This window comes from Bidens hawaiensis, unplaced genomic scaffold, assembly GCF_021521415.1.
Source record: "Bidens hawaiensis isolate Kalapana, Puna unplaced genomic scaffold, B.hawaiensis_p1.1 tig00067659_1, whole genome shotgun sequence".
NCBI lineage: Eukaryota > Viridiplantae > Streptophyta > Magnoliopsida > Asterales > Asteraceae > Bidens > Bidens hawaiensis.
The window spans coordinates 22,508-37,835 of record NW_027501994.1 but is presented as its reverse complement, the minus strand read 5'-3'; the positions used below and the strand labels follow the sequence as shown (position 1 = coordinate 37,835).

At 40.5% G+C, this 15,328-nt stretch overlaps 1 pseudogene across 1 annotated transcript; it reads left to right on the top strand.

Annotated features, from left to right (window-relative positions):
* The first annotated feature begins 8,551 nt into the window (after nucleotides 1–8,551).
* Nucleotides 8,552–13,969, top strand: LOC143605029 (serine/threonine-protein phosphatase PP2A-2 catalytic subunit-like; annotated as a pseudogene). The gene is made up of 6 exons (XR_013148424.1): nucleotides 8,552–8,836; nucleotides 11,986–12,084; nucleotides 12,219–12,301; nucleotides 12,399–12,476; nucleotides 12,567–12,758; nucleotides 13,601–13,969. The product of XR_013148424.1 is annotated as a serine/threonine-protein phosphatase PP2A-2 catalytic subunit-like (transcript).
* Nucleotides 13,970–15,328: the final 1,359 nt, after the last annotated feature.

Here is a 15,328-nt window from a genome sequence, read left to right as displayed (position 1 = left end):
TCTCACCCGTCTGGGTTTATCTGTTTCTTTTCTGCTGAGGGCGTCGGCCACCACATTGGCCTTGCCAGGGTGGTACTTGATGGCACAAACGTAATCTTTAAGCAGCTCGACCCCAACGACGCTGTCGCATGTTCAGCTCCTTCTGATCGTAGATATGTTGGAGGCTCTTGTGGTCGGTGTAAATGGTAAACTTGGTACCGTACAAGTAATGCCTCCATATCTTAAGAGCAAACACTACAGCTCCGAGTTCCAAATCGTGGGTCGTGTAGTTCTTCTCGTGAACCCGTAGTTGTCTAGAGGCGTAGGCTATAACCTTCTCGAGTTGCATCAGCACACAACCGAGACCTTGTATAGATGCGTCACAGTGTACCTCAAAGTTTTCCGTTCCCTCGGGGAGAGCTAAAATAGGGGGCGCTACAAAGCTTGGTTTTCAACAGTTGAAAAGCGGATTCTTGCGCGTCACCCCAGTTGTACTTAGTGCCCTTGTGAGTCAAAGCGGTGAGGGGTTGAGCAATCTTTGAAAATCCCTCGATGAAACGCCGATAGTAGCCGGCCAGTCCTAGGAATTGTCGCACCTCAGTCGGAGTCTTAGGTGCTTCCCAGTTTTTGATGGCCTCTACCTTACTGGGATCGACATGGATACCATTCTCGTTGATCACATGTCCTAAAAAGTGAACCTCGCGAAGCCAAAATTCACATTTCGAGAGTTTAGCATACAGTTGTTCCTTCTTCAGTAGTTCCAGAATTATCCTTAAGTGCTCTTCGTGGTCAGTCTCGTTCTTGGAATAGACGAGAATATCATCGATGAAAACAATCACGAACTTGTCGAGGTACGCCTTGCATACTCGATTCATGAGATCCATAAATACGGCTGGTGCGTTGGTTAGGCCAAAAGGCATAACCGAAAACTCGTAGTGACCATACCGTGTTCTGAAAGCCGTTTTTGAAATATCTTATTCGCGCACTCTCAGCTGGTGATAACCGGATCGTAGATCGATCTTCGAGTAGTAACTCGATCCCTGAAGCTGGTCAAACAAATCATCAATTCGGGGTAAAGGATAACGGTTCTTGACCGTCATCTTGTTCAACTCCCGGTAGTCGATGCACATTCGGAAAGTCCCGTCTTTCTTTCGGACAAACAAGACAGGGGCTCCCCATGGCGATGAGCTAGGTCGGATAAAACCTTTATCCAACAAATCTTGCAACTGGGTGGACAACTCCTGAAGTTCCGCCGGTGCGAGCCGATACGGGGCTCGTGCTATGGGTGCTTGCACCGGGTGTCAACTCGATCTGAAATTCGACTTGACGAATAGGAGGGAGTCCAGGTAAATCCTCCGGGAAACCTTCCGGGAAGTCTCGCACAACCGGTATGTCTTCAATTCGTTTCTCCTCCGCGGGTTTCTCAACAATCTGCGCCAAAATTGCCGGATGACCCTTTCGTAAATACTTCTGTGCCTTCATAAGGGTAATGACGCTGGTGGTCATGCCGCTTCTCTCGCCTCGGACCGAAATGATCTCGCCAGAAGGGGTGGTAATATGGACTATCTTATCATGGCATATAATCTCCGCTCGGTTCTCGGATAACCAGTCCATGCCGACAACGACATCGAAACTACTAAGCGTAAAAGGAATAAGGTCGATGTCAAAGACATGACCTGACAGTTTCAACTTACATCCCGCAAGTATATGAGTTATTATTACAGTTTTACCGTTAGCTAATTCAACAGGAAACTTAGCGTCTAACGGGGTTGGAGTAAGGTTTAAAAGTTGGCTAAAGGCCTTTGACACAAAACTCCTATCAGCTCCAGTGTCAAACAAAACAGAAGCAAAACAATCGTTTACAGGGAACTTACCAGACACCACATGCGGATCTCTGCGGGGCTTGACCTGATCCAATCACAAACGCTCTTCCTTTGCCATTTCCTCCACCATTACTGCCACTTCCATTGCCCCCATTGTTGTCATTATGTTTCAGCTTGGGGCAATCCTTCCGGAAATGACCTTCCTGTCCACATTCAAAACATCCCTTAGTCGTCATCGGTGGCTTAGGAGCACCCTTCGCCGCAAGGTCTCCTCTACATTCCTTCGCTTGATGACCTATCTTTCCGCATCTTTGACACTTGACACGGTCACATTGACCAACATGATGAAAGTTGCACCTGTTGCACTTTGGATATTTCCCAACATATCCGCTCGAAACCTGCCCGCTACCGTTGTTGTTGTTGTTGTGATTCTGAGTGTTGAAACTCCGAGTAAATTCGGGCTTAAGGTAGTGGTGTTGCGGTGGGAGGTTTGAGGATGAAGATCTGGTGTTGTCAAACTTTCTCTTCCCGCTGTTCGGGTTGCTGTTGTTGTTACTGTTGCTGACGTGGTCATTACTCGGGTTGTCACGGGCTTTAACAGTCGAACCCCTCGGTGGTAACGCACCCTGGGTCACAGCCTGATCCGTCAGTTTGTGAGCCAAACGGATCGCTTGTTGGATCGTGGCTGGTCTGGAAGACGTCACCATACCCTGAATCTGTGGTGCTAACCCATCAATGTACATCTCTATTCTCTTGCTCGGCGGATCCACCATCCGCGGACACATCACTGCCAACTCGTGCGAACGAGTAGTGTAGCTTTCAATCTCTGAACCCACCATTTTCAACGACCAAAACTCCGACTCTAACTTCGAAATTTCTTCCCTCGGACAGTACTCCTCTCGCATCATGTTTTTGAACTCCTCCCAGTTCATCGCGTTAGCCAGTTCCAATCCAAGGATCTGGACGTTCGAATTCCACCAAGTGAGGGCGGAATCCTCAAGTGTCCCAGCAGCGAATTTGACCCTACTGGCAGGGGGACAATTACACATCTCAAAGGCCGACTCGGCCTTCTCAGCCCAACGCAGGAAGCCTATAGCTCCCTCAGTGCCCTTAAACGTACTGGGCTTGCAGTCTAAGTAGTTCTTGAAGGTACATGCTCCATTCGGACCTCCTGTTTGATTTTGAACGTGTGCAGCTAAAGCGGCAGCAACATGGTCATTCAGCAGGGTTTGGAGTTCAGCTGCAGTCATGCTGATGTTACCACGTCCTCGTCCAGCGTTTCTTCCGGCCATTTCCTAGAATCATAGTATAAAACGTGAATTTTTCTTTCATATACAACACACCATACATGTAATAAAAGATAGGTAAGAAAAAAAAAACATCACATCACAACCACTTATTAGTCTAATTAAAAATTCATGATTAAAACCATTGTATTCGCTACAAAGTATTTCCAATCAATCCTTAAAATTATAGAAAAATAATAGTTCGGATGGAGACAACCCCTCCATCTAAGTGTCATCCTCACTAGATGTCGTCATCTGAGGACACCTCTGAATGTGCCTCCTCCTCAGCCGGTTCCTCCTCCGGTTCTTCTTCAGGTTCCTCCTCGGGCTCCTCTTCGGGATCTTCCTCGGGATCCTCCTCAGGCTCCTCTTCGGGATCTTCTTCAGGTTCTACATCAGGCTCTGCCTCGGGCTCTGCCTCAGGTTCTGCTACGTTCTGGGCAAGTTGCATTTGTAGGATATCGCAACGTTCTAAGGCTATTTCGGTTCGGTCCTTGCTTCTTGGAGTTGCTCTTGCAAGTCTATCATCTCGGCTTGCATCTTCATCATAACCTTGGTTTGTTGCTCACTAGTCTCTTGCATTTCTTTCATTGCCGCTGCCATGCGGGCAATCTCCTCCTGAGTCTCGGTTCCATCTTTAAACAGTCTGGCAACATTTTCTCTAGTGTAGCGCATGTAACCCACATCACGCTCCAAACAAGAAACGACAGCTGCGAGAACTCGCTCTACAGGTTCGGTTATAGGTGGTAGAGTGTTAGGGTAAGCAGGGTGGTTCGGGTGAGGCAATGGGGGAACTTGTTCACGGTAGACCATACGTCTGATCATGCTGGGGTACCATTCCCTGCTAACGTTGTTGTCATACAAGCCTCCGGATAGGCGGTACCTCTTTGGTGCAGGAGCTTTGAGTTCCGGGACTACACGGGGTGGCGAGGCAGTAGGTAACTGCGGTTCCTTCCCGTGAGCATGCGTCATCGAATCGGATGATGATGAGGGTGGCGTCGACATTCCTACAGGTAAGCCGGGTATATGCGCGCGTATGAGTGAAGGAGATAAGGAAATAAGATTTCAAGACTACACAAACCTATGCAGTGCGTATCATTATAACTAATGGGTCGTCGCGGTTATAGTCTAGTATGCATGCAGTTTCTAGTTCGCTATAACCAATGGCTCTGATACCAATCTGTCACACCCTCAAAATCCACTAACGGAGTTTTACCGTCAGAGGGTGTGAACTGGCAGGATCGGAATCATTAGTTATAACCAAACCAAAGAAAAACGTTTAAATGAAAGTAAGTGCGGAAGCGTAAAACCTTAATTCAAAAGTTGCGTCACGCAGGACGACTTAAAACCAAATGTAACTGTTAAAATTAAGTTTGCAGAATAAAAGTGTTTTCATTAATGCATGCTCCTAAACCGCGCGCCCGCCTCGGCTACCTGAGAATAACATACTAAAAGTGTCAACACAAGGTTGGTGAGTTCACAAGTAAAATAAGATAAATCGTTTAGCGTTTTGCGTAACCTCGTTACGACGTTTAAATGTTGCGTAACCCCGTTACGACGTTTGAGTGTGTAACCACGTTACAGCGTTTGAGTGTGTAACCACGTTACAGCGTTTAAGTGTGTAACCACGTTACAGCGTTTAAGTGTTTTGCATTACCAGATAGTGTTATGTCAAATTATATATCGATAGGTAGCTAATCTATACAACAAGTATCGCTAAGTGGTTCGCGACCGAAGCTGACTGTTTATCAAGTGCCCGTCACCAGGTCCTCCAGACCATGGTAAGTGTTAGCCAAAATTTACACCCACTCAACCTCCAGTTGAGCTTAGCGTCGGGTGGGGTTTGTCAAACCCAGTAGTACTACCCAAAAGTGACTCGCTATTCCAAATATTAACCGGTCCGATGTGTGGGACTTCAAATGTTACGTATGCCGCTTAGCCTTTACAAGTGATATATAATTTATAACAAAATCTTTCATATGCGTTTATCTCAGAAAATATGTTTATCGGAGTATGTTATCTCCCCCAAGTGAAAAACGTTTGAAAACAGTTTAAGAGTGGGGTAAGTGAACTCACTGTTTGCGAAGAATATCCGATCTAGATCACCGAGTGATGCGTGTCGTAGAAAACTCTCTAGCGTTCTAAAATAACAAAGAGATTTTCTAAGTATCGGAATGTTTAACGAGTCTCTAGACTCGGCACATAATACCTATGCACGTAACATGTTTCGTGTTTCGTTTGTGAATCGTGTGTGACTTAAACAAGTAAAATTGTGATACGATACATGAGTGAGCAATTACTTTCGTGTCACGTATTAATAACATACTTATTAGCAATTATTCCCGTAGGGGCATTTTGGTCAACAAACAAAGACTAACTAACCATTATTTCCCCATAAGGGCAATTTGGTCAATTCATGGCAATCAACTAGCAACTATTCCCCGCAAGGGTATTTTGGTCAAAATACAACAATTATATAAAAACTATCATATTTCATGCATTCCTATACAACTCAGCAGCTAGTTTCGTTATGACAGAATTTCTACTTGAAAGATTGCACTAGTTTACAAATTATAACGTCTCAATTAATTTACCAAAAATTACCACAGGAGCATACATATCTTAGGTTTCCAGAACATCTTTTATCTTATTTTTATTCCATATAGATTGTTCATAATGATCAAAACATTACAGCTAACTTATATCAGTCAGATTCATGCACATCAGAATGTTATTTGCAATTCCCGTTAAACGAAAAATCCAATAAATGCAAGACCACTTGGGTTTGGTTCCTAACTCAGTGAGTCAACCTCCAGAAGTGGAACCAACCCAATTGGTCTCGTAGTTCATGAGATATAACATTTACAACATAACCTAACAGCAGGTCTAGCAGCTCAGCTTTGCATCACGTTTTTGTAAAATCATAAAAGTATACTTCCACTTATCCAAAAATTACGAATTTATACTTCATAGAAACTAGACTCAACCTAGTTTACTGCAGTACCCACAATCTCAATCAATTTTCACGTTTACACTTCGTTACAGTCAGTTAAACATCGTATATACGTTCTGTCCAGAATCTGTTCACATCAAAACTCATCATAATAACAATCTATGAACTATCATGCATCCATATAACCCTCTAGACACTATAACTACTATCCATGCATATCAATCACACCATACATACAAGATTAGGGTTTGTGTTTTAATTCAAATCAAGAACAACAATCAATCATGTATCAATATCAATCTAGTTATCAATCTATTATCCAACTAACAAGAATCATAACAATCACATACATACAAGATCGGCCGATTTAGGGTTTTCACACAACCCATCAAACATCAAAATTAAACAACAAAGAGGTAAGAGATGATCAAGTATACCTTCCTAGCACCTAGTTCTTGGATTAATCTCTTGATTTGATGTGTATATGTGTGTGATGGTGGACGGCAGCCGTGGGTCAAGAGAGGGAGAGAGAGCCGATCGGTGGTGTTGTAGGTTTAGAATAATAGGTTAGGGTTTGTTTATTAGTGATATATTTATAAACAAACAAGTTACACTCTAGTCCTTCTACTTTCAAGTGTTGTTTTTCTAGAACATTCTATCCTAACTTGCACATAATCATGACAATAATATAACACATAATCCTAACACATAGTTATCACATCATTAGTGTTTTAGTGTGCTTCGTTTATTCCTCAATCGTTTGCGTTTCGGTGCAAATCCCGAAAGACTACTACACATGTAGTAAGTGTTAAGCGTCATTTAAACCCTAGTTTAAATGTAATGAAGTATGCGTTATAGATTCAACGATCTTAAAGTTTGAATTAACGGAGTTGAGTTAACGAGGTTAACCTGAAATTGACGATTGTCACATCATTCCCATGTTAAAGAATTTTCGTCCCGAAAATTTGAGTCAAGTCGTGATGAGAGCCTGAAAAAGTAAGAAAGATTTTCAGTTTGTCATATTGCGTCACTGTCGGACTCCTCCCAATCATCGTCCAAGTACTCGCACTCATTGCTCATGTTGAGCTGTTGAGTGTTCCCGAACTCGTCATTAGCCTGTTGGAGTGAACGTAAACGTTCATCCAACTCAGCTTGGAATTCTTTCTGACGTGCTTCTGCCCACGCTTTAACTTGATCAAGTGTTTGGCGGGGGAGCCTCGTTTGTTGTTTCTCCAATTGGGTATCAATGAATCCCAGGGGAGGATTGTTTACTGCACTTGCCCCGGCTTGGGTAACCGGGGTAGTGTTCGTAAAATTTGTGTACTCGCCGGTGTTCCCAGTAGCTGGGGTTTTGGTTACCGGGGTTTCTTGGTCACTCGCTGGCCTTGGCACCGGAGTAACCTTAACCATCTTTCCAGAGGTTTTGAAAAAACTGAGAATTAGTTCTAGCTTTTATGCACGGATGGCGCCAATGAAGAAACACTAAGTGACCCCGGCAGATTACGGATAATCTTAGGGTCAAGTAGATGTTTCCCACGAGGGTTAGGTCCGGCAAAGATGGTTATTCTTATGATGACCTGCAAAACAGACACCGTGAGCTCGTCACTGAGAAGGGGGGGTACCTCCTTGTGACCACCCTCCGGCGTGAGAATCAGACTAGATTGCTCTGAATATAAATGTATATTAAGAGAAATAGCTAGAGCAGATAAGATATGTGATGGTATAAGATAGTATATGATACCGTTCCAAGGTGTTGGAGTATTTATAGCCGAAGGTAGGTTTCCAAGCAGGTACAGCCAGCTGTATAATATTCCTTTTCTACCAACTGTGGGCTACGCACGTGCCATGCTGGTGGTTGGTGGGTAGGCAGCGGCTGATAGTGACATGGCCGGCTGTGTACTATTCCTTTTCCACCAACTGCAGGCTATGTACGTGCCACGACAAGGGTTGGTGAGTAGGCAGCGGCTGATAGTGACATTTTGTACTAGAGCGTGCTCCTCGTCGTACTGTTGTCAGTGAGCTGTCACCCTGTGATTGGTTCATGGGCTGCTTTGGTCAGATCTTGTCTATTTTGTCCATACCTTGGCAGGTATAGAACAAAAGATCCTCCAAAAGCGTACGGACTGGCTCATTTGGGCAGGAGTATTCCCGCCTTGCTCATTCTTTCTTCAGGTGACATTACTGAATTATTGAGAGTTAGTGCCTTGTGCGTGTAGCCTTGCTATTAGTGCGGGTAGCCTTCCCTGATGGCTTGTATCCGCAGCTGCGGGAACAGGCGGGGTACTTCACCATTGGGAGGCTTTTCCTGCGGGAACAGCTGGCGTACTGCGCGTAAGGTCTTCATCTCTCTGAGCTTGGTGGGTCCTGTGGAACCAGTTGGTCTTTGCGCAGACGTCCCTCTTCAAGGTGAGTCTTGCGGGTCCAACTGGGCCTTGCTGGGACCTACCTCTTCACCATCAGATTTTAATTAATATTTTTAGGGATCTCAAATTATTATTTGTATTTTTGGATCTGTGGCAATTTGATCGGCGAAAGAAAGAAAATGCCGTCGCACGCGGATTTAGATCGGCTAATAGAGCAATTGATGGATTGCAAACCCTTGACCGAATCCGAGGTCAAATCGCTCTGCGATCAAGCCAGGGCTATTCTTGTCGAGGAGTGGAATGTGCAGCCGGTTAAATGCCCCGTTACGGTCTGCGGGGACATTCACGGCCAGTTTTATGACCTCATTGAGCTCTTTCGTATCGGTGGGAACCCGCCGGATACCAATTATCTCTTCATGGGCGATTATGTTGGTGAGAAATATTATTATTATTATTTTCTTTTCTGCATTTCTTATATTTAACTAGATTTATGTGTTGTGTCAGATGTTGTAAGAATCGGATGATGTATAACTAGTGTTGTAGAAATTGCTAGTCGGGCGGTATGGTAGGGACTAGCGATTAATTGGGATTAGTCTGATTGGAATTTATATGTATTTTCTTCAAATATACATATATATACCGAATTTTTACGTATAAAATTTTCGGTTTTGACCGATTTTGACCAAATAGCGATTAATCAGATACTAGCTGGTGGTGGGGTACCGACTAGTGATTAATCGACGCCTAGTCGGGATTTTACAAATAGAAGTTTGCTTCATTTGGCCCGTTGATAGGTGCGACAACTCTGTGGTTTGCGCATATGAAGTGACACGCTAGCTGTCGTTTAGATCTAGGGGTGGTGTGTGTATAGCATCTTCCTTGACTGTAGGATATTGAATGAAATAATAAATAGAGAGTTTTTTATTACGTTAAAATTGTGGTGATTGGAATATGTTTGTTTGTGGTTAATCAGTACGCCGGTGATTTAACTTATTGGCATAGACAGGTTGAATCGAATTGAATTCTGTCGGTCGTTGGAGACAAAGTTGCTTTTTGTTTGGATTTCTTGTTTAAGATTAGGATGATTACTATATTTGTCACTAGGCAGTTTAGCTTATTCAAGTTTGTTGCTTGCGTATGCCAATCTTCTTGCGAGAGCCTAAGAAAAAAACGCGCTTAGATAAAACAAATTAAAGTATATTATGCATTAGAAAAATAATACTATCAAAATAAAAGCTATTATATAACATTTAATATCATCTAATTAGTACCAAAAGTTCTAAAAGAGTCAAGATTCAAATCTTATTTTAAAACTTGAATAACAAAGTGTTCAAAGTAAAGTACCAAAAGTTCAAATACCAAAATGTTATAGCATGAAAACCAAAAGTTCAATAAGTATTAAATAGTAAAGGTTCAAATGATCATTGTTCTTGATCCGTAATCAATACCAATAGAGGTGTCGTTTAACTTCAAGAAGCGAGGGCCTAGGAGCTAGAAGCGCATTTATTGGGTCTGGCCTGGGAAATGGGCCTACGTGCAAGCAGGGCTTTTTAGTAGCTATGCTTACGCGGCACCGTATGATATGACACACCTGCTAGCGTTTAGATCTAGGGGTGATTAATTTATAGCATCTTCCTTGACTTTAGGACATTGAATGAATAATAAATTGAGGATTTTTTTTGTTACGTTAAAGTTGTGGTGATTGGAATATGTATGCGTATTGTTAATCATGAATGGTTAGTCAGAAAGAGCAACTTGTTGTCAGTGATTTAACCGTTTGACATAGATGGGGTTGAACTTGAATCGAACTGAATTCTGTCATTCATTGGAGACAAATTTGATTTTGTTTGGATTGCTTTTTGAAGATTAGGAAGATTACTAATTAAGTTTGTTGATTGCGTGTGTCAATCTTCTTCTTGTGCTGGGGCATATAATAGAAGATGATTCATGTGCAATCATGTGAGGTTACTTGCTTAAAGATTTTCTGGAGCAGACAATTCAAGTATATAGTCTCATGCTATAGAATTTAGAATTCAATGCAGAGTTTTAGTGTTAGGCATCATATGGAATTCTAGAAACACATAGATGTCGTGATGCAGTCGGTTTGATCATTGTCAGCATGAATGCTAAAGCATATATCTGTGCATTAATGTACCATCTTTGTTGATGTGAAATAATTGGAATTAATTAGTATATTACTATCTTGGTGAATGTGAAATTAACTGAAAATTGATTAATCGAATAGTTTTCTAGGAAAAATATTGACGCTGAATATGAGAAAGTGAGTTTTCTGCAATCTTGATGTCTTAGGATGGCTTTATGGTAAAATTATTATGTATATAGTCTACAGGTTGCTTTAAAAAAGCGCAAAGCACTCCAGAGCGTTTAGGTCCCCAAAAGCTGAGGCGCACACATCACGTTTGAAAGGCGCAAGGTAGTTGAAAGCTCAAGGCGCAAAGGGTGAGCTTTCGGCCTTGGCGCAAGACGCTTAAAAAGTGAGGGGCCTGAGATAAGTAAGGCGTACAAATTAAGCATATCATTTTAGGGATTTCAGACATGTTTTAGGCTTGTTTAAGCTGGTTCCAGGTCGTTTTTGGATAATTCATACCAATTTTAGTTGTTCAGTCCGGAATATGCAGAAGTTCGCCAGAATCTTGCTTGAAAGTTGTTGGAAAGCAATTTTTTGGCTAGAATCTTGCAAGAAGAGCCTTTTTGTTTTCGCAAGGTGTTTTTGGTGCGCTTTGTCTAGGCGTCTAGACGCTATGTTGTCAAAAGCCCTTTGGGCACACGCCTAGGCCCTTAGACGAGGCTATGAGCAGTAAAGTGCCTTGCTATTCAGGCGCTACAGCAACCTTAGGGTGAGATTCTGGCCAAATCTTAAATGTTTCGGCAAAGTTCTGCAAGTTCTAGGCAAACTGGTCTAAAACATCCAAAAATGAATCTCTTACCAGCCTAAAGTTGGCTTAAACAAGCAAAAAATGTGTCTATAAAACCCTTAAAAAATGGTATTTTATGCTATACGCCTTACTTATCTCGGGCCTCCGCTTTTTAAGCGTCTTGCACCTAGGTCCAAGACTCACCTTTGCTTTATGTACAACCAAATTAGCTTTATTTAAAACTAGAACTCCAAGCGTCTTTCTCATTTGTTTTACATATCAACCTTCTTATGAAGTGAATTTTTTAATTATTCTTCTTTTGGTTGTTTTTACATATCAACCTCTTACAAACCCTTAATTTTGACCCATTAGTACATGAGGCCGCCACCTCATCCCTGAGGCGTTTTCTAGCTCGCCTCACGCCTTTTAAAACCAAGGTCTACATAACGTTAAATATTTAAGTCTAAGAAGGTGATATGTTGCATCATGTAGCCAAATAGGTTACAACTAGGTCAAACAAAGATGGTAAAATAATTATATATTGTGGTTGTGCAACACTGCTTCTACTTAGTAGTACTATGACTATGCGGTACATGGTCTTTGAGAGTGTAGTTATCTTTCATAATTATAATCAACTCAGTGGGAGCGGTGTATTCTTTTTTAGTTAAAATTAAAATTTTGATTTTAATCAAATTGTTAACACAGATCGTGGGTATTACTCACCGTCACACTTTTAGTGGCTCTAAAAGTTCGTTATAGAGATAGAATTACAATTCTTCGTGAAAGCAGACAGATCACTCAAGTGTAAGACCTTTATCTTAAAAATTGAGAAACACGTACACACATACATATATGTTAGCATTTGCAACATAAGGTCAGCATTTCTTGAAGAGCTCTTGAATATTAGCTTTACTCGTATTACTTTTTGGTCAACTCAGATATGGATTTTATGATGAATGTTTGGAAGCATTTTACTGACCTTTTTGATTACCTGCCTCTTACAGCACTTATTGAAAGCCAGGTTATACTTTTACAAATTTCATGTTCATTATTTTCATAATTTCATACATCTTATGAGAAAATCAAACAGTTTCTTTTATTTTTTTTTTATATTATAGATCTTTTGCTTACATGGAGGACTTTCACCGTCATTGGATACACTAGACAATATCCGAGCATTGGACTGCATACAAGAGGTACTTTGTAGCCTGTACTGCCTTTATTCTTGAACGTGTGATTTGAACTTTTGTAGTTTACTGATGCATTTTTTGGTGAGTTTGGCGTAGGTCCCACATGAAGGACCAATGTGTGACCTGTTGTGGTCCGACCCTGATGACAGATGCGGGTGGGGAATATCTCCACGTGGGGCCGGATACACGTTTGGACAAGATATAGCATCTCACTTTAACCATACGAATGGGCTTTCGCTTATATCAAGAGCTCATCAGCTTGTTATGGAGGGTTTTAACTGGTGCCAGGTTAGATTACGGGTTGTAAATGAAGTGTACGAGCTCAAACTGAGCATGTTCATTCGTTTGACTTTAATGAACCAAACGATCGAACACAAATAGTTAAACAAACGGGGTTTTCTTGTCTGTGTCCGTTCGTTAAGAAAATGAACATGAACGTGTTCGTTTATGTTCATACATTTAAGTTAAAATCAAACGGTTCACGGATGAACATAAATTAGGTGATTAAAAGTTAATGTGAACAATGTATTTGGCTTAAAAAATTAATACATAAATGAATATATTAACGAACGTAAACTAACAAGCATAAATGAGCGCACATGAATGAACGAATTTAAATGAGCATTCATGAACATAAAGATTTGTTCATGTTTGTTCATTTATTACATAAGCAAACGTAAATGAACGAACATAGCTGAGCTAACTAAAAGTAAATGCAAGCGTGTTGGGCCTAAAAAGTTATTAAACCTCGTAAATTGTAATGGGCCTAAAAAATTAACCAACATAAAAGAACAAACATAAACTAACGAACATAAATGGACGTAAACGAACAGACAAAAATGGATTTAAATGAATGAAGATAAATTAATGTTCAAGAACATAAATGAACTAGCAAGCTGTGTTCAAGTTCATTCATTTATAACGAACATAAACGGACTTCTCGCTGAACAAACACCCAGATCGTTTACAAGCTTTAGATTGATCCTTTTTTTTTCAAAAAATTACATTCGCTGTCTTCACTGATCAATCGGTTGTAAAACGTTTGGTTCTTCTCACTTAGAGATGTTAAAAGCAAAAGTGTGTTAAACTTATTTTGTGAAATGACCAATTTACTCTTATGGTGATGTTAGGACAAGAACGTGGTGACGGTATTTAGTGCTCCAAACTACTGTTATCGGTGCGGGAACATGGCTGCGATACTTGAAATAGGGGAAAACATGGACCAAAATTTCCTTCAATTTGATCCGGCACCAAGGCAGATTGAACCGGATACAACCCGCAAGACACCGGACTATTTCTTGTAATCAGTTACATGGATGGTCTGGCTGTTTGTTTGTAATCCTTGTAGATGTTTGAAAACAAAGAAGAGTAAGAGTTTTGTTGTGAACATCATTCTTTTGTTTGGGATTTGGAGTTTGAATTGCTGCTGGCTGCTGTTATTGACAAACTGATATGTAGGCAGTAATGTTTCTGAATTTTCAATTCTTAAGTTAGAAGCAGGTTTTTGGTGGTTTAACATTTTAAGCAATCATAATAAAGTTCTAGTTTTTGGAGTAATTTATTTTCTTCTAGTCTATTATTTTAGAAGAGAGATGGCTCTAGCCACTTACCTACATGGCTACATATATACATGCATTCAGTCATGACTAGTTTTATATTAAGAACTATAACAATCACATAAAATACTTATACATTGTGCATTATGTATTTATTATTATGTGGCTTTTGCAGTTCGTCATGCATTATTGGCTCTTACATAAACGCCGTGTGTGTGTATATATATATCCCTTGAGCGACACGTTTACCATAGATGGAGAGCGAATAATTATTCAATTTGAATCTACTTCAATTATGAGCTAATTTGGGTGCTATTAGAAAATAAACTTGATAACTAAAATAGAGTTAACAATTATTGACATGACCTGAAACTAACATGAAAAAACAAGTTTTGGGTTAGTAACATGGCCCATTTTAAAAACGGATAGGGTTTGGTTAGACTCATATAAGAATGGGTTGACCCGCCAACCCTAAGTATTAAATAAAAACTTTTATAATTATATTTTTATTTTTGTCTTTTTCGTTTTTTTAATATACTCTTACAATTTTCAATCCAATTTCAAAACTTTTGTATTTCTAAAAGAAATAAATTTATGTTACTCATTTGCTCTACTAACTCTAAATTATATACATTTTTCCTTTTAAAAAATCTTTTCATCATTTTGATAAATCGTTAAATGCATCATTTATGGGTCGGCCCGAACTTGTGTATGTGCGGGTTTATGTTGAAATATTTGACACCAATAATAATATGAGCTGTTCGTGTGGCATATTTAAACTCACCAACCAGCCAAGCTGACACGATTGACACTCCTAACTAAAAGTGTGATCAAACGATCTAGCCCCCATACACCACCTACTAGCTGCTGCCACGGCACCATTGAAAACCGCCATGACCCATTTGCAACACCATGCACCCCTCCACGTTTATCTTGTTTCAGTTTTTAACTGTTGTCAAATGTCAAGTTTAAAATGTCAGTCCATGTTTTCCATGTTCAGTCAATTCAATTGTATTTGTATTATTTCTTTACGTGCATGTGATGTGTTTTAAATTCCAATTAAGCCAGCCCATGTTTTATAGATCATGTAGTGGATTAATTATTTTTTATTTATTTATTTCTAGAAAAAGGGTCTTGTAATTGACCTATTCAAACAACGGAATCAGAAAATAGCCGACGATTTATTAGACCTTTTTCTTTCTGTGTTTTGTCCCGTCATTTTGTTGACTTAAATTATTGTCTTTGCAAGAACAGTGGCTCAGTGGTCATCTTAGACCCGATATCTTAACCGAATTGGTGAAT